At 46.9% G+C, this 18,515-nt stretch overlaps 1 protein-coding gene across 1 annotated transcript in view; it reads left to right on the top strand.

Moving 5' to 3' along the window:
* The window catches only part of NALF1 (NALCN channel auxiliary factor 1), a 793,645-nt gene that overhangs the window by 772,186 nt on the left and 2,944 nt on the right, over positions 1 to 18,515 (top strand). The gene's annotated exons all lie outside the window — the stretch shown is intronic.

Here is an 18,515-nt window from a genome sequence, read left to right as displayed (position 1 = left end):
TGACATGAGTATGCAGCACTTTATTGCCATAATGGCAGCCGCACGCGATTCGAACGTGCTGCTTTCAGAATGCACACTGCCCGTGTAGCCGGGGGCCTTTCGAAGGGACACCCCCCCAACTTCAAAAGCCCCTTCTTCCTATTTGGTTTTAGGCTTTCAAAGTAAGGGGGGTCCTTTCAAAAGCCCCGTCTACATGAGCAGCGTGCGTTCCAAAAGCAGAACTTTCGAATCGCGCATGGCCACCATTATACTAATGAGGTACTGCATATTCATATCAGTGCCTCATTAGCATCTTCCGAACTGCCTCATTAACATGCCCCTTCCGACACAGCTTTAGAGAGGAGATTACAGATACTCTGATTGTACCTGAGGTCTGTTCCAGCCCTAGTATTCTATGATTCTATGATACTTGGTCTCACCTTCAGAACCCTAGCACTGGTGAGTTTTGGGACTTCAGTGGACGTTGGTGGAGAGAAAATCATAGAACTGCTGCTTCCTTATGCAGATCTGCCAGTCTGGCTCTCCTGAGCTCTTTTTACTTTAGTAAGTGTTGTTCTCCCCATGTTTTTAATGAGAAAATACTATTCATGCATTTAGCTGCGCACTTTTGTTGTTCAATAATGTATTTTTTGCTGTCACGTATTTTTGACAATGACACACTATAACCAACGTAGAATGTTCCAAACCTGCAGATAATCAGTGGATTGAAACATCAGAGGAAGCTATATTCTTCCATCCCAGGCTACGTCTACACGTGCACCCAACTTCGAAATAGCTTATTTCGATGTTGCGACATCGAAATAGGCTATTTTGATGAATAACGTCTACACGTCCTCCAGGGCTGGCAACGTCGATGTTCAACTTCGACGTTGCTCAGCCCAACATCGAAATAGGCACAGCGAGGGAACGTCTACACGGCAAAGTAGCACACATCGAAATAAGGGAGCCAGGCACAGCTGCAGACAGGGTCACGGGGCGGACTCAACAGCAAGTCGCTCCCTTAAAGGGCCCCTCCCAGACACACTTTCATTAAACAGTGCAAGATACACAGAGCCAACAACTAGTTGCAGACCCTGTATATGCAGCACGGACCCCCAGCTGCAGCAGCAGCAGCCAGAAGCCCTGGGCTAAGGGCTGCTGCCCACGGTGACCACAGAGCCCCGCAAGGGCTGGAGAGAGAGTATCTCTCAACCCCCCAGCTGATGGCCGCCATGGAGGACCCCGCTATTTCGATGTTGCGGGACGCGGATCGTCTACACGTCCCTACTTCGATGTTGAACGTCGAAGTAGGGCGCTATTCCCATCTGCTCATGGGGTTAGCGACTTCGACGTCTCGCCGCCTAACGTCGATTTCAACTTCGAAATAGCGCCCAACACGTGTAGACGTGACGGGCGCTATTTCGAAGTTACTGCCGCTACTTCGAAGTAGCGTGCACGTGTAGACGCAGCCCCAGAGTGCAGGAATTGTCCCCCTCCATTCTTGATAGGTGGCCAGCAGGGTTGTCAACCATCGGTGAATTCACAGGTAGTCCATAAAAAAGAGGTATAATTGGACCTGTCTCTAAAATCCATAAAAAACATTTAGATACCAGTAAAAGCCACCCAGTGCCTTTCTCATGGTCCCAGGCTGAGCTCCATGGTGCAGGGCAGCTCCAGGGAGTCTGCGATTCCCAGGGCAGGGATGGAGAGTGGAATTCTGGTGAGACTCCTTCCAACCTGCTGCTGGTTGACAGAGGCTGCTCTTCTCTGCCTCTCGCTTTGAACTCTTCTTCAGTGTCACTAGTTTCAGCAAAGCAGCAACTTTTAGTAGGTGGGCATGCCTGGAGGGATGAGTCAGGGGATGGGATACAGTGCCTCCCATGGTCTTCCTTCCCATAAGTCATAGGGGGGTGGTCCTTGGACAAAGCATGGGGATGGCTTGGGTCAGAGGCAACTGTAAAAGGATTGTGTCCGCATGCCTGGCCAACATGCTGCGAGTCCAGCTACCTGTGCTGTGGGCTCTCCCCCTTCCTCCAGCTACCTGCCTGTTTCATGACTCCCTGTCTCAGTTTTCTGTCTGAGGTGTGGTTTCACAGGTGCATCACTGTCAGTTCAGCTGAGGTGGAAAGGTAGAGATGTATGAATAATAACACAGAATATTGTTCACTTTTGTCATTTTGAGGAGTACGGGGACTTTGAAATACCCCGGACACTTCGAAGTATAGGCGGGTTAGCCACGGCTACACGCAAGCCGGCACTTCGAAGTTTAACACTTTGGAGTTGCTGCGGGGGAGAATTAGCTTAATGAAGTGCTGCATATGCACCGCAGCAATTCATTAATAATCTCCCGACACCCTACTTACCATCCTCCCTTCGAAGTAGGGAGGTAGTGTAGACACAGCCACAATGTCTCAAATTTTCACAAGCCACTTCTCTTTTGGGGAGTTCACTTCTTTAGTTGCTCATTTTAGAATCCCACAGCCTGATTTCTAAAGCCACTGAGTGCCCACATTGTAATTTAGCCTATGACTGTATTACACATGGAAACCAACTGCTGATATGTGTAGCTAAAATTAAGTTATCACAGGTCAACAACAATGGCTGTCTACACAGAAGAAGGTCAACGGGAGAGTTTCTTCCATCAACCTTTCTTAATCCTTACCACTTGCAAGGAGTTCCAGGGTTGACTTTGACCCCAGAAAATGCTGTTTTACACAGGCGCAAAACAAAACCACAGAAGAACAACCCTCACCAGGTCAATCTTCTGTGGTAGTGTTCCATTAGCCTTAAAACCAGTGAAAGATGCAGGTATTCATGACCTACCAATGTTAGCTTCTAAGTGCCTAACACTGGGCCTCAAATATTGATGCACTCTTTAATTATAGGATCCCCTTGAGAATACGGTCTTACTTGTCTTGGGTCACATGATGACTTAGTGGTATAGTTAATAACAGAATCGTAGAGTTCTGATTCCTCAAATGCTACTAGGGAACTCAGCATTGCCACCAGTGGGTTGATTCATAAAAGTGGAGAGTCAGAGAATAGTACTTATGAGGATCCCCCAATATATCTTATCGTATTTGTGGGGTTTGATACAAAGTTGTTTCACAGAATCACAGAATCATAGGGCTGGAAGGGACCTCAGGAGGTCATCTAGTCCAGCCCCCTGCTTCAAGCAGGATCAACCCCCACTAAATCATCAAAACCAGGACCTTTGTCCAGCCTGGACTTAAAAACCTCAAGGGATGGAGAATCCACCACCTCTCTAGGCAACGCATTCCAATACTTCACCACCCTCCTGGTGAAGTAGTTTTTCCTATTACCTAACCTACACCTCTCCCTCTTCAACTTCAGACCATTACTCCTTGTTCTGCCATCTGACATCACTGAGAACAGTTTCTCACCCTCCTCTTTCGAGCTCCCCTTCAGGAAGTTGAAGGCTGCTATTAAATCACCCCTAAGTCTTCTCTTCTGTAAACTAAACAAGCCCAAATCCCTCAGCCTATCCTCATAGGTCTTGTGCTCCCACCCCTTAATCATTTTTGTTGCCCTCCGCTGAACCTGCTCCAGCAAATCCACATCCTTTTTATACTGGCGGGGGGGGAACCAAAACTGGACACAATATTCAAGATGTGGCCTCACCAGTGCCGAATAAAGGGAAATAACGACTTCTCCAGATCTGCTTGAAATACTCCTCCTAATGCACTCTAGTATGCCGTTAGCCTCCTTGGCTACAAGGGCACACTGTTTAGTCATATCCAGCCTTTCATCCACCATAACCCCTAGGTCCCTTTCCATCATACTGCTGCTGAGCCAGTCAGTCCCTAGCCTGTAACAATGCTTGGGATTCTTCCGGCCCCAGGTGCAGGACTCTACATTTCTCCTTGTTGAACCGCATCAGATTTCTTTTGGCCCAGTCCTCCAATTTATCCAGGTCACTCTGGATTCTCTCTCTACCTTCCAGCATATCTACCTATCCCCCTAGTTTTGTGTCATCCACAAACTTGCCGAGGGTGCAATCCAGTCCCTCATCCAGGTCATTAATAAAGACGTTGAACAGCACCGGCCCCAGAACCGAGCCTTGTGGCACTTCTCTTGAAACCAGTCACTATCCAGATATTGAGCCATTGACCACTACCCATTAGGCCCGACCCTCAAGCCAGCTTTCTATCCATCTTATAGTCCAAAGATCAAATCCATATTTCCTTAACTTATGGACAAGAATGTTGTGGGAGACCATATCAAAAGCCTTGCTGAAGTCAAAGTATATCACATCCACTGACTTCTGCATGTCCACAGAGCCTGTTACCTCGTCATAGAAGCTAATCAGATTGGTCAGGCAGGACTTGCCCCTGGTGAATCCATGTTAGCTACTTTTGATCACTTTCCCCTCTCCCAAGTGCTCCAAAATGGATTCTTTGAGGATTCACTCCATTATTTTCCCAGGGATTGAGGTAAGGCTGACTGGCCTATAGTTCCCTGGATTGTCCTTCTTTCTTTTTTTAAAGATGGGCACCATGTTTGCCTTTTTCCAGTCATCCGGGATCTCTTCTGACCGCCAAAAGTCTTCAAGGATAATGGCCAAAGGTTCAGCAACGACCTCTGCCAATTCCCTTCGTACCCTCGGGTTCATTAAATCCAGAACCATGGACTTGTGAACATCTAGTTTTGCTAGATAGCTCAGAACTTGTTCCTTCCCTACAGATGGCTGCCCTCCACCTTCCCATACTTCATTGTCGAGGACCGTCATGTGGAAGTTGACTTTGTCCGTGAAGACTGAGGCAAAAAAAGCATTGAGTACTTCAGTTTTTCCTGCATCATCTGTCACTAGGTTACCTCCCTCATCCAGTAACAGCCCCACATCTTCTCTGATAACCTATTTATTGTTAATATGCCTGTAGAAACCCTTCTTGTTACTTTTCACATCCCTTGCCAGCTGCAGTTCCAATTGTGCTTTCGCTTTCCTGATTACTGCCTGGCATTCTCCAGCCGTATGTTTATACGCCTCTTTAGTCAACTGTCCCCGTTTCCATTTCTTGTATGCATCCTTTTTTAATTTAAGCTGACTAAGGATTTCCCTGTTAAGCCAAGCTGGTTGCCTACCATGTTTGCATTTCTTACTATGCAGCAGGATGGTTTGTTCCTGTGCCTTCAGTAAGACTTCTTTAAAATACTGACAGTTTTCTTCAACTCTTTTCCCCGCCATCTTTGTTTCCCAAGGGATCCTGCTCATCCATTCTTTCAGGGAGTTGAAGTCTGCTGTCCTGAAATCAAGGGTCTGTATGTTACTGCTCACCTTCCTTCCTTTTGTCTGGATCATGAAATCTACAATCTGATGGTCGCTGCAGCCCAGGTTTCCTCCCACTTCTATTTCTCCTACTAGTTCTTCCCTGTTTGTGAGCAGCAGGTCAAGTTGAGCACAGCCCCTGGTCGGTTCCTTCATTACTTGTACCAAGAAGTTATCCCCAACATTCTCCAAAAACTTCCTGGGTTGTCTGTGTGCTGATGTATTGGTCGCCCAACAAATGTCCAGATGATTAAAGTCTCCCATGAGAATCAAGGCCTGTGATTTGGAAGCTTCACTTAGCTGCCTGAAGAAAGCCTCATCTATCTCATCTCCCTGATCTGGCAGTCTATAGCAGACACCAACTACAACATCTCCTCTGTTACTTCCGCCTCTAAGTTTAACCCAAAGACACTCAACTGGATTTTCTCCTTCCTCATACTGGAGCTCTGAGCAATCATACTGCTCCCTCACATGGAGCACAACTCCTCCTCCTTTTCTCCCGTCTGTCCTTCCTAAGCAGTTTATAACCACCCAGTCTCCATTATTCCAACCACCACATACTTCTTTGACTTTGCCAGGGCTCTAATCCTTCCTGTTTGTTCCCCAGGCTTCTGGCATTAATGTACAAGCATCTTAGAGAAAGGGCCAATTAGCCCACTTTCTCCTCTTCACCCAGGAAAACCACTTGATTGTTCCCTCCTCCTTCCCACTTACTTCGCAGCTTGTGTCACCTTCCCCCGATGAACCTAGTTTAAAGCCCTCCTCACTAGGTTTGCAAGCCTGCCTGCAAAGATGCTCTTTCCTCTCTTCATCAGTTGGATCCCATCTCTTCCCAGCAATCCCTGTTCATGCAAAAGAATCCCATGGTCAAAGAAACCAAATCCTTCCCTGCTACACCACCTACACAACCACATGTTTACCTCTGAAATTAGACAATTCCTACGCAGACCTCTTACTTCCACAGTGGTTTGCTAACCTCTGGCAAAATGACTAGTTTTATCCCCACAGAATCCAGGAAGTCCAACACCACAGAAGAGAAAATGAAATGCAAGTTGAACTGAAGGTTCATAGTCATCAGTAAGGGGGGATAATAAGACTCTCTTAAATTAGGGGTAGTTAAATAAGGATTATTTTCCTGAGATGAAGATTGGGGAAGCTTCAGAAAGAGACTTTTCATACAGAATTTATTTATATTTTCCAAGTGCTCATGCATAATATTTACCTCTCCTAACAAAGAGTTAACATGTGGACAAAAAAAAATATAGCTCCAGTACACAAAGATATGCCACACCCGACCAGTCCATCCCACAAAATCACTTTAGAAACAAATCCCCTCATTTGTCTAGGACAGCGGTTCCCAAACTTTTCCAGACAGGGACCCATTTTGTGAATTTACGAACACTTGGTGACCCAAGGCAATTCAAATATGGGTAGGGGAAAGTGGGGAGGCAGAGCCACAGCTAGCTAATTTTGCGCCTGAGGCAAGAATATAAAATTGTGTCCCCTCATGTTTATATATTCATAACAGTTATTTCATAGAAAAGGGTAAATGTGTTAGTAAAATAATAACACTACATTTACTATAGTTAGTCAGAGTTGTGGTGGTGGAAAGACACTCATCCCCAAGCTGCTCTCCCTAGTTTAAACTCCCCAGTTTAAACTCCACACTCAGGGGCTTGGGGAGTCACACTCAGGGACTGCAGGGGGCTAGGGGAGTCACATTTAGGGTCTAGGAGTCACTCAAGGGCTAAAGGTGTCACACTCAGCGGCTGGGGCAGTCACATTCAGAGGCTGGTACAGTCTAGAGGCAGCACAGGAACCTCCACGGCTTAAAGCCGGCTGGGGTGCGGAGCTCTGGCTGGCAGCACCAGCTGCCTGGGTGCAGGGAGAACTCTCCAACCCCCATGGCTTGAAGCCAGCTGTGGCAGAGCCCTGGCTGGCTGAACCAGCTGCTGGAACCCTGCTGGGGGTTAGGGAGACCCCACCGCCTATAGAGGCTGGATGCCAGGGAGTTGAGCCCTCCTTCCCGAACTTGGATTCAGGCCCCCACCTCACCTGAGCTGGGCACTGCTCCTCAGGTATCAAAACAAAAAAGCAGCCCAGTAGCACTTTAAAGACTAGCAAAATAATTTATTAGGTGGTGAGCTTTCGTGGGGTAGACCCATTTCTTCAGACCATAGCCACACCAGAACATGGTCTGAAGAAGTGGGTCTGTCCCACGAAAGCTCACCACCGAATAAATTATTTTGCTAGTCTTTAACGTGCTACTGGGCTGCTTTTTTGTTTTCATAGAATATAGACTGGCACGTCTATCTCTCTGTTGCTCCTCAGGTAGGCAGTTTTCTGCCCTGCAGCTGAACTGGTTCTCAATTTAATTGATTGGCTTAACTGCCTGGCAGTTGTTAATCCAGTTAAGAAGTTGAGAACAACTTCAGGAGTGTGAATGGCTCTTAAGAGCCACCCGTGGAGCTGCCCCCACCAAGCTGGGGACCCTTTTCAAATGTAATGGTGACCTATGTTTGGGTCCCAACCCATAGGCTGAGAAACCCTGGTTCAAGGTGACCACCTATCCTGTTTTTACTGGGACAGTCCCTTATTTAAGCTGTCTCATAGGCAGCCCAACTTTTTAAAGAAAACAGGCAAATTGTCCTGTATTTTGCAGGGCTCCTGTTCCCCGGCATCTGGTGTCTCAGAGCAGCAGCCCTGCTGCTGGGAAGCTCCTCTGTGGGGCAACTTCCCTGCCTCTCACCAGGAGGTTGCAGAACCTCTATTTTCAGCAGCCCATCCCCCACCAGGAGGTGGTGAAGCCTCCATCCTCTGCTTCCTCTCGTTGAGAGCTGCAGAGCCCTCATCCCCAGTGCTTCACTGTGGGGCAGTAGCTCCATGTCTGAGGAGCCCTGACATGGGATAGCAACTCCCCTATCCCCAAAGGCCAATGTCTTATATTTGCCATGGGGCAATTTGGTCACCCTACATTTCTCCATCACATCCCTTGGTCTGACCGCTTCCCAAGCCAACCCGAAATACGTGGCCATCGCAAAGCTTTATTGCGGTCGAGGCAAGTGAGCTATGACTCCCCTAAAGTAAGGGAGGGAGTTAAGGTTTGTGATCAGGAATGTTTTAAGGACAGTGCTCTGTCAAAAGCCATCTCTTTCAAACCCTGTCACCATTAGCTTTAGCAACCCCACTGACTCTAACTGTGGCAATATCTGGCAGGGATAGCCTTGGAAGATTTTGACTTTTACTTTTCTGGAGGTCCAGCAGGACCTGAAACTGAAACTGGAGGAGTTTTTGGAGATTTGCTTGCCCATGGATGGGGTAGGATTTTGGCTGGCTGTGGAGCTGGTTGAATTAAACCAAAGCTTGAGAGAAGAGAAGAAAGGAATCTCTTTGTTTATGGGGTGACCTTCTCTCTGAGAAATTACAGCCTTACAGAGCCTATGCTTTTCTTTAAAGAGGTTTCAGGAGCAAGGTTTCACAATTGAGGTCTCTCTTCCTCCTCTCCATGGTAACAGACTGTTTTCTCCAGGTTTCACTAAAGCTTATGGGCAAATGGAAAGATGGGCTGATTGACTCCTGCAGGAAGATGTTTCATTGTATTATTGCAGAAGCCAAGAAAGCTGAAAAGGGGTATTGCTGGTTTCTGTTTTTATTTGATATTGAATGCAGCCTCAGATGAAAATATTAATGTCACATGCTGCTTTCAAACTGTGCTTAGATAAGAGTGTACAGAGGACTTTTTCATTCAAAATGCTGTGAAATGTGGTTACTATACAAGGCTCTTAACTGTTAATATCCTTTTTTGTCCATAAATTGGGAGTTTTAATAGAGTAGGGGAGACACCTAGTGGGGAAAAGGTGACATCCCAATATCTCAGGAAAAGCCAGGTGGCTTGCTGATTTAAAACAGGAAGGAATAAGTATTATTTATCTCAGTGTGAGATGTACAGATACTAAATCTGCCTGACAAGCAACTTCATGTATAATTTCTAATATAGGCGTTCCTCCAGAGAATGATGTTCCAGTTAGTAAACCACTGCAGGGGGGTGGGAATTATGGACTTTGGAAGGATTAGATGGGAAGAAAACAGGCACAAGCAATACTTTCCCATACCACTTTCGGAATCATCAGGAGCAACTGGTGAAGGGTGACATGGGGGCCACTAGCCACAGGACATCCCCCAGCCTGAGGAAAGGGACAGGTCAGCTCCCCTCCACTGCAGGCCTTGCCTCTTCCCCCCCAACCCCCCCACTCTGCACCTCACCTCTTCCCCCAGCTGTTGTGGCCTACGGAACTAGAGGGGACAGTGGCTGGCACCAGCAGCAAGGGTCCAGCCTCCTGTTCTCAGGAGGGGAAGCAGAGCAATGCAGCATCAGCTTGCTTTGCTTCTCTGGATGCATCGCTCCACTTCCTGATGGTGAGTGTGGGGTGGTCCTGCCCCTCCCCCAACCAATGAGCTGGGTGAACAGAGAAAAGCTGAAGCTGCATTGTTGCATTTCCCTTGCTGCCGCCTGTGAGTGAAGGGGGCTTGATTCCTACTGCAAGTGCCAGGCCCATCCACCCTCTGTTAGCTGCGCCTCCCCCTCCCCCCCAGATACCCAGGAACCTTGGCTCTGCCAGATGCTGGCTATCTCCTTTCCCTTTCTGCCCATGGCATCTGGGGGGTGCCCCCCATACCCCCACTCCTGGTTGCCCCTGTGAATCATTATGTTCCTAGAAAATCTGGATATATGTATTGAAACAGCCTCTTCCGGGTTTTAAAGTAAGCGATTTCATTTTTGGTTATAAAATGTAATGGGTTAATCCTCACCTGTGACTGAGAATCCTCACTGGTCACCTCAGGACCCTGGCATTGGTGAGTGGGCACTGGGCTGTAGTCACTAAAGCCCCTGTATTCTGGGCCAGCTCTTCCTGGTAGAGGATAAGGGAAGAAGCTCCACACACTGTTGTCTCTGCTCTCCCCATGGTCTGGAGCCACGTCACTGGGAGCACTGGGAACTTTGTCCCTATGCTGCCCTTGCCAGGAGGCTCTGCCCCTGCAGCTCCCACTGGTCAGGAATTGTAGCCAATGGGAGCTGCGAGGGGCAGTTTCTGCAGGTGAGTGTGAGACCATGTGGTGTGAGACCTATTCCCCCCATCACCACCACCACTAGCATTTGGGAGATGCCCCAGATAAGCACCTGGCACCCCAACCCTCTGCCCCAGCTCTGAGCTCCTTCCTGTGCCCTAACTCCCTCACAGATCTTGTACACCAGTGCCCAGCCTTGAGCCCCCTCCCACACCTGAAGTTACTAACTCCTCCCAGACCCCACATCCCACCCCTGAGTCCCAGCCCTGAGCCTACTCCAGCACCCTAAGTACGCCCAGGCCTCACACCTTCACTCCAACCTCCTTCCCCAAGCCCATTCCTGCACTCCAAACCCATTAGCCCAAGTCTGGGAGCCTCTTCCAGCACCCCAAGCACCTCATCCCCAGCCCTATCCAGAGCCCTGCCCTAGCCCCAGTTGGAGCCCTCATACCCTCCCACACCTGTCCTTCTGCCTCAACCCATAACTCCCTGCTGCACACTGAATCCCTCCTTTTTACCCCATCCTGGAGTCTAGGGGGACCCACAAAATCTAAGCTCCAAGCCCCCACAAGAGTTAATCCAGCTCTGCCAGCAGTCTTAGGCCTGACATCTTTGGGGTCTCCGGTTTGTGCTGCACTTGAGGACTCTGACCTCCAAATGGCATCAGCTTCCGCATTCCCAGGCTTTGATCTTTTGAGCTGAAGTCTTCAACATGCAATCTGACTGCACAGCAACTAGTCCCAACTGAACTTGCACTGCTCATGAGTGCTACACCTCGAGCATGCCCAGTAGTCAACCACTTCCTGTCCTGTGCAGCGTGAGCGCACCCTGCCACAGGCAGCCTCATTCTGAGAAGAAGTTTTCTGGGAATTTTTAGTCGTGGTATGTGTGTGTATGTTTGGATTCAGACTCCCTTGAGACTCCCTTAGATATGAATAGCAATCTAACTGTGCTTTACTGAGAACATTTTGGTCTCATTTAGATTAGTACCAGCACATGTTTGGGGCCAAGCAAAATTAGTACCCTTTCAGAGAAGAGTGCGTGAAATGATAACTTTCAGTTCAATCTGATGATCTCAGTGTGTACCAGAAGAAATGAGGTACTTGGTCTGACTTCTTACTCCAGAATGTGTTCTGCTTAATTGACTGCTTGCCCTCTAACTTCATCTCCCAGTCTTCTTCTTCTGTTTTGCCACTTCCATATTCAGGATGAGTAATTTTATAGCCTTCTTCTAAAACTCATGATTATACATCCGATTAGCACGCAGATTGGTCTCTCTAGTTCTGTTGATATGTGGTCTATTTATTGAGTCTTTCGCCTCCCCTCAGGTTGTCTTCCATCGATAGTCATTGCAAGAGCCATTCTCCAGTTTCCAATGGGTACGTCTATACACACATAGCCTAGCTTCTCTCAATTTGGCTTCAACTGAAGCAACCCAGATTAGGCCCTTATAACCTCATGTTATTTCCCATCATGAAGTGTCCAACTGCATGACCATGTCAACATCTTTACTGCCAATGGCTGTGTCTACATGTGTCATGTCTTCCAGAAGAACACAGGCTTCTTCTGGAAGATCTGGGGAACTTCCACATGTTTCTAGAAGAAATCCAGAAGAACACACCACTTCTTCCAGATCCCAAACACCAGTTCTGTAAGGGAAATAATGCCTCCTTCCAGAAGATTCTTTTGAAAAAAAAGCACGTGTGGAGGCTCGCAGACCACTTCTTCCGGAAGAAGCAGTCCACCATGGTGGCTCCCCGCTGTAGCCAGGAGACAGTCTAGCAAGCCCCTGGAGGCTCTATGCCTCCAGCAGAAGTTAAAGCTGCAAGGACCTAGAAACCCTGGAGCAGGAAGCAGGGGCTGTAAGGCTGGCAGCACGTGCTGGACTGCAGCACCCAAGCCACAACTCCAGACCCGACGGCCAGCACCTGGATGTCCAGATGCCAGCCCCTTCCCCCCCCCCCACAGCTCCCAGGCAGTCCCAGGGAGTCGGAGGATGGCAGCCCAGAGGGGGAGTGGCCCAGTAGGAGAAGGGCCTCTGCCTGGACAGCGCCGAAGCGGTGGGATTTCCTTGCACTCTGGTGAGAGGAAGACATCCTCAGGGACACACTGGGGCACTGGCCAAATGCTGCTGCCTGCAGCCAACTGGCCACAGCCCTGGCCGTCAGAAGCCATCCTGCCCAGACTGCAGACTAGGTCCAGTGCAAGGTAGAAGAACTGCACCAGGGATATACATGGGTCAGGGACAGCCGCCATCACTCTGGGGCCGGCCCAGCCAGGTGTCCCTATTATAGGGAGCTGTGGGACATCCTGGCAGGTGATGACACCTCGCCACTGTGCCACGTTGTGGATATGGCAGCCACAGAATCCTCTGCCACACCAGAGGGGGAGGATGGCAGCTCCTCTAAAGAGGCCGGGGAGTAGGGCAAGACCACTGGCCAGCCCCAGGAACCTTTGGATGACTCCTCCCCTGAGGGGTCCCAGGTGATAGCCCTGGCCTCAGGGCCAAGCAGCCAGACCATGTCAAGCTGGGCATCCATGGACCTATATGAGGTCATGTCAGATAGGCACATGGCACGGGACATCCCCCGGTGGGGAAACACACAGGCCCCTCACCATGCCCCCATGATGCCCCACACTGGAGTACACACCAGGGCCGCAGGTGAGCCTCAGGGAACCCCACATGCCCCCCTTCCTGGAGTCCCTGCACATGAAGGTCCACACGGGGGGAACCCGGTGCCCTTTGTGCCTGACCGCATCCTTCTCACCCGGTGCCATGTTCCAGGATGGGGCCCTTCACAGATGTCAGCATCCCTAAAGCTAGGGGCTGCCCAGGCCACCATGCGAGGGCCATGGCTTGCAATACAAGGGCCTCCTAGGTCTGGCCCAGGGAGGGTGCTCAGGAGGCCAGGGGACTGCCACATGGGGACTGCCACATGGGGCTTGCCTGGGGTCCTAATCCACCTCTTCCCCACCTCTTACAGCGGCCCCATCCTGGGGATGAGAGAGGCACCAGAGGAGCCCAGTCCCAGCTAGCAGTGCGCAGGCCAGAGGTGCTGCATTTCCCTGGGCGGAGCATGACCCACACGCATATGCACCCACCCTCCACCACCACGGAGAGGCAACTGGTCCTGGAGGCAGAGGACCTCCAGTGGCACCAGGAAACCTGGGGGGAGTAGGTGGGGATACTCTGGCAGATGTGCGAGGCCCTCATGGCACTCCCTACCACCCCTTGGCTTCTTCTCATTCATCACTCTTTCAAAATAGTCACTCCAAACTTTGTTGATTGATTCACCATTTGTTTGTAACATACCGCCTTGATTTCTAATGTAAATCACCATGTTCATTTGTCCCTTATCATTTTCTCTCTTGCCCTGCCATCTTTCTAGATGGTATTCTTTCCCTAATGTCCTCCCAATCAGTTTGATAGCTCATTAGAAGCCGCACTGCTATCCCATCACTTCTTCTGCCATCAGTGTATGCCATCTTATCATTGCTCCAGGCATGGGCCTGCCATTTTTAAGGTTATTTTTTCTCTCAATGGATTCTTTAACTTGAGGAGTCCAACACCAGCCTCACTTCTTCTGCTTTTTAGTACTGGTGTTATCACTTCTTGTACTTCTGCTGTTTCCAGCAAAGGTGATTTTAGTTTGAACCAGCTGTCCTCCACACATTCCTGTGTGCAGGCGGAAGTTCTGCTTATTCTTGTTTGAAGAGGGAGCTGGGGGGGGCATTATTCCCCTCTTTGCATTTCTACCAGCTACAGCTTTCTCATGCTCAGGGGTTTAGATGCTTCTACAGTCTCTTTATTCTGAAGTTCATAAGGAAAATCTGTGCTATCTCATATTGCACTGACTGGATAATGCCTTACCAATGATTATTCAAGGTCTATTTCTGATTATGGTTACAAAGAAATCAAGAAGGGGCTTGTGCCCTCCACTGGCATAAGTGATGAGATGGTTTTCCCTCTCCTAAATGTGTATCACCAAGTCCAGTGCCAGCCAAATCTGTAGGATGGTTTCCTGCTCTGAATTTCTGGTCCCAACGCTATGCCCTGTATGGACTGATGAAGTGGGCCTTTGCCTATGAAAGCTTATGCCCCAAAATATCTGTTAGTCTATAAGGTGCCACAGGACTTCTTCTTGTTCTCAGAAATACAGACTAACACGGCTGTCTCTCTGATATTCTATGGACTGTTTCATATCCAGCCTCTGTATTTTTAACAGGTGCATTCAGGTCTGCTCTAACAATTACTTTCTTGTTGAATGGTATGCTTCCTCTCTCAACTGTGGTGAATTGTTACTGACTAGATGAATAGATACCTCTTCCCCTCACAGTTCAACACTCATTAGGGAATTTGACAAGAGCCCTCAGTGCGATCAGTCAGCTAAGTAGTTAATCCTCTTGAATCCATTCATCCCATGAAATCCTGCAGTTTGGGGAGTTTCCTTTTGGGGAATACACCATGATTTCTGGATATAAACTCACTTTTCCTGAAATATGTTGAGTTATGGTGTGGGCCCCTGTGATGTCCAGAATCAGCAAAGCAATGTTACAGTATATAAGGTGTTAGATAACAAGTGGTTTGCATAACAAGAAGTCCTGTGGCACCTTATAGACTAACAGATATTTTGGAGCATAATCTTTCATGGGCAAAGACCCACTTTGTCAGATGCAAGAGACTTACCCATGAAAGCTTATGCTCCAAAATATCTGTTAGTCTAGAAGGTGCCACAGTACTTCTTGTAGTTCTCAAAGATACAGACTAACACAGCTACCTCTCTGATGTAAGTTACTTGCATGTAAATCACATTTACCCTGTCTATAATATACTCAAAATTGCTAAATACCTTTCGTCAACAATTATGTTCGGCAGTGACAAGTGGGAAAAAATAAACCCAAAGCCTGATTTGGGTTAGAAGTAGCTTGAGTGTTCCTCCTCCTTTTTGTTCAGCATGAAGTGAACAGCAGTAAAAAAATATTAAGCCTATTATTAAGTTTATTGCATAGCTTTTTGAGACAGAGCTTTGACTGATATGAATCTCTGTATCTCCACTGGCTTCATTGTTTTACACCATCAAAGAATCAGGTCCTAGAAGTTTTTATATAAAAATGGAGTAAATGTTCCACTGAATCAGTGTATTCTTTCCCTTCACACAGCACGCACACAAAGAAACTTCCCCAGAGAGAAGTGCCTGAAAGAGCGTGCCAGACTCCATCATTCTTGGGCAAATTACCACAGGAGAAAAGAAAGAAAGAAAGAAGGAAAGAAATAAAGACTTCATCAAGCTTGTAGTTTGAATGGAATCTTGAAAGGGAAATTAGTTGTTAAAACAGCAAAACAACCTCTTCGCTGGTTTAAAAATAGTCTGTCTGAAGAAAGTCTATCTTTGTATTTTTAAAAAGATTTGGTTTACATTTCATTTTATTACATTTTGTCTAGTTCCTATTATAATATGAATATCCGGACAGAATCATTAGTGTATGGCAGACACACCACTTTGGAAATGTAGAAGACCATCTGGAGAAGATCAAGGAAAGCTGACATCCAGACCAAATTTAAGCTTAAAATCTCTTTCCCTCCATTTTTAAAAAATATCAGTACAGCCATCACCAGGCTAAGCAGATAGTAGGCATACATACGAGAAAGCTAATCCCACATATAATAATGGGTTATATAAACCACACATTGTAGATTATTGATTTCCATCCATTTGGGGCAGCACTCTTGATAGTACAGTTGCTGTCCACAGAAATTTAATTTAAATACCAGCTCATATGTCATCCTGTAATGACACTATCTGGTAGAAGTTTATTTTGTGGCAATGTGGCAAGGGACTGACAAAGTCTGAACTGTTCCTGTCTTGCTGTGGTGTATTAACTGATGTTTTTATTTTTTTCCTGAATGTTTTCCATATAGCCTTGAATCTATTACTTTTTCACTAGTAACTCTGATTGCGCAACCCAGCCTCACAGCAATGAACATTTTTATGAGAAGTCCCCCTGTGGTCAAAGTACTTGTCTGAGTGGTTGTTCATTGGAGTAAGTGTGAATGAACCATGCCTTATTTGTGCTTACTAGAACTGCAAGCAATAAGCATCTCATTTTCTAAGGATAGTTAGTTTGCTTGCTTAGGACATGGAAGTAGGGCCAAAGGCCACAAAGTTTAGATTTAAAGTTTGGGAGTTTTAGTTCAGACGTTTTTCTGTAAAATGTCTGAGAGCATTGTAACGTAAGAGGTATGTCCAGTTCTCTGCTTTAACTATCTCTATTTCCCAGAAATAATTACCCTGAAACAATTACCCTTAAGCTATATAAGGACATGCTGAAGGCACACATGAAAAAGTACAGCATCAGTGTTGACACTTGGGAGAACCTTGCCCAGGACCATCCCCATGGGAGAGACGTATCCGTGAGGAGGTAGCACAGTTTGAGAGGTCCTGCACAGTGCAGACAAGGAGAGGCAGAGAAGAAGAAAAGAGCAGCAGAAATTGCCCTGCACCCCTCTAACATCTCCTGACACCTGCCCCTTCTGTGATAAGACCTGTGGCTCCAGAATCAGGCTTGTCAGGCATCAATGAATTCACAGATAGGAAGGTGACATGAAGACGTTCAACTCTTTACTTAGTGTTAAAACCCGAAACAGAAATACCAAGTGTTGGCACTATCTGACACTGTGATGTCATTTCTGGATTTCACTCATGGAGCCATTATCTGCTCTGTGCAACAAAAATAGATCAGACAACAATCCTGTCTTACTCCCTCAAGTCCTGCAACTACCTCTTATTTTTCGATGTGCCTTCTCTAGGCAAGGCCAGTTTTGTCTGTCCCTTTCATTTAATTAAAAATCCTGACAAGAATCATAATTTATGGTTAGAAAGAAAAAGCCATATTTTTCAAAAAATGTCTCATTTTCAAAACCCTGGGCTTTCAAAAATATTTATGAGTAAAATCGTGAGTACCAAACCATGAGAAATAATGTGCACCAGTGTTTCACATAAGGTGAGTATTTGTGTGGCTACCAAGGAGAGACTCAAATGCTGCCCCAATAATGAGCAGAACATCCACAGCTGTCAGCATGTGTTTCTAATGGTGGTGCACATCCACACATGCCTTGATGCACACAACAAAATTTATTCCATGCATTGATTGGAAGAATGGAAGGAACACTGATGTGTATGCACAGCTCCTAGTGAAGGCATCTCAGGGAACATTGTTCCTGCTGACTTGAAATTCTGTTTGTGAACCCGTTTTATGCCTCTTCCTGTTTGTCTCCCAGGATGTCTTTCTGTGTAAAATGTAGTAACTTATAATTCCTTTTTTACTTGACTGGTTAGAACATTTCATTTACTCTCACTAAAATCTCCATAAACCTAATCACATGAAGACATCCATCTTGAATGTAGTTCTCAGCTATAGTAAGACATATTCCCTGAAGATATGTGTGCAATGCTGATGTCTATAAAGTGTTATTTGTTTGTGGAAAATTATGGTGTTATGGCTAAGGGGTTGCTCTCAGATGTGCCTTTTCAGGAATTTCAGGTGTGAAGAGAATGCCATTCTATGTTGAAACTAATGAACCTCAGCAGGTTCCTCAGCCTTAAACTTCTGCTGATAACCTTTGGGAGGCCACTGAAAATGATAATAGGGGTAAGACGGGGTAAGGAGCTGTGTATGTAAGGAACAGAGGCAGAGAGGGATGCTTGTGCAGCCAATAATGTTGTGGCACAAAATGGAAGCACATATTGAATTCCTAGGATTGGCTTCTCTTGGAGCACATATAAAACACAGTCACAGAAAGGTAGCCATGTTATTCTGTATCTTCACAAAACAACAAAGCAGTCCTGTAGCACTGTAAAGACTAACAAAATAATTTATTAGGTGGTGAGCTTTCATGGGGCAGATGCACTACTTCACTTCTGGGAATAGATCTTCCAGATCTGAAGAAGTGGGTCTGCCCCATGAATGCTCATCACCTAATACATTATTTTGTTAGTCTTTAAAGTGCTACAGGACTGCTTTTTTGTTATGTAAAACACAGTGGGTGTGTCTACACTGGGAACTAACTTCGAAATTAACTTCAAAGTTAGGCGCTACTTCAAAATTAGGCAGCACTCCGAAGTAGCCAGCGGAGAGTCTACACATATTTTCCCTTACTTCAAAGTTAACTTCGAAGCGCGAA

This window comes from Carettochelys insculpta, chromosome 1 (assembly GCF_033958435.1).
Source record: "Carettochelys insculpta isolate YL-2023 chromosome 1, ASM3395843v1, whole genome shotgun sequence".
Classification (NCBI taxonomy): domain Eukaryota; kingdom Metazoa; phylum Chordata; order Testudines; family Carettochelyidae; genus Carettochelys; species Carettochelys insculpta.
The sequence above is the reverse complement of the archived record's forward strand: the minus strand, read 5'-3'. Positions and strand labels throughout refer to the sequence as shown.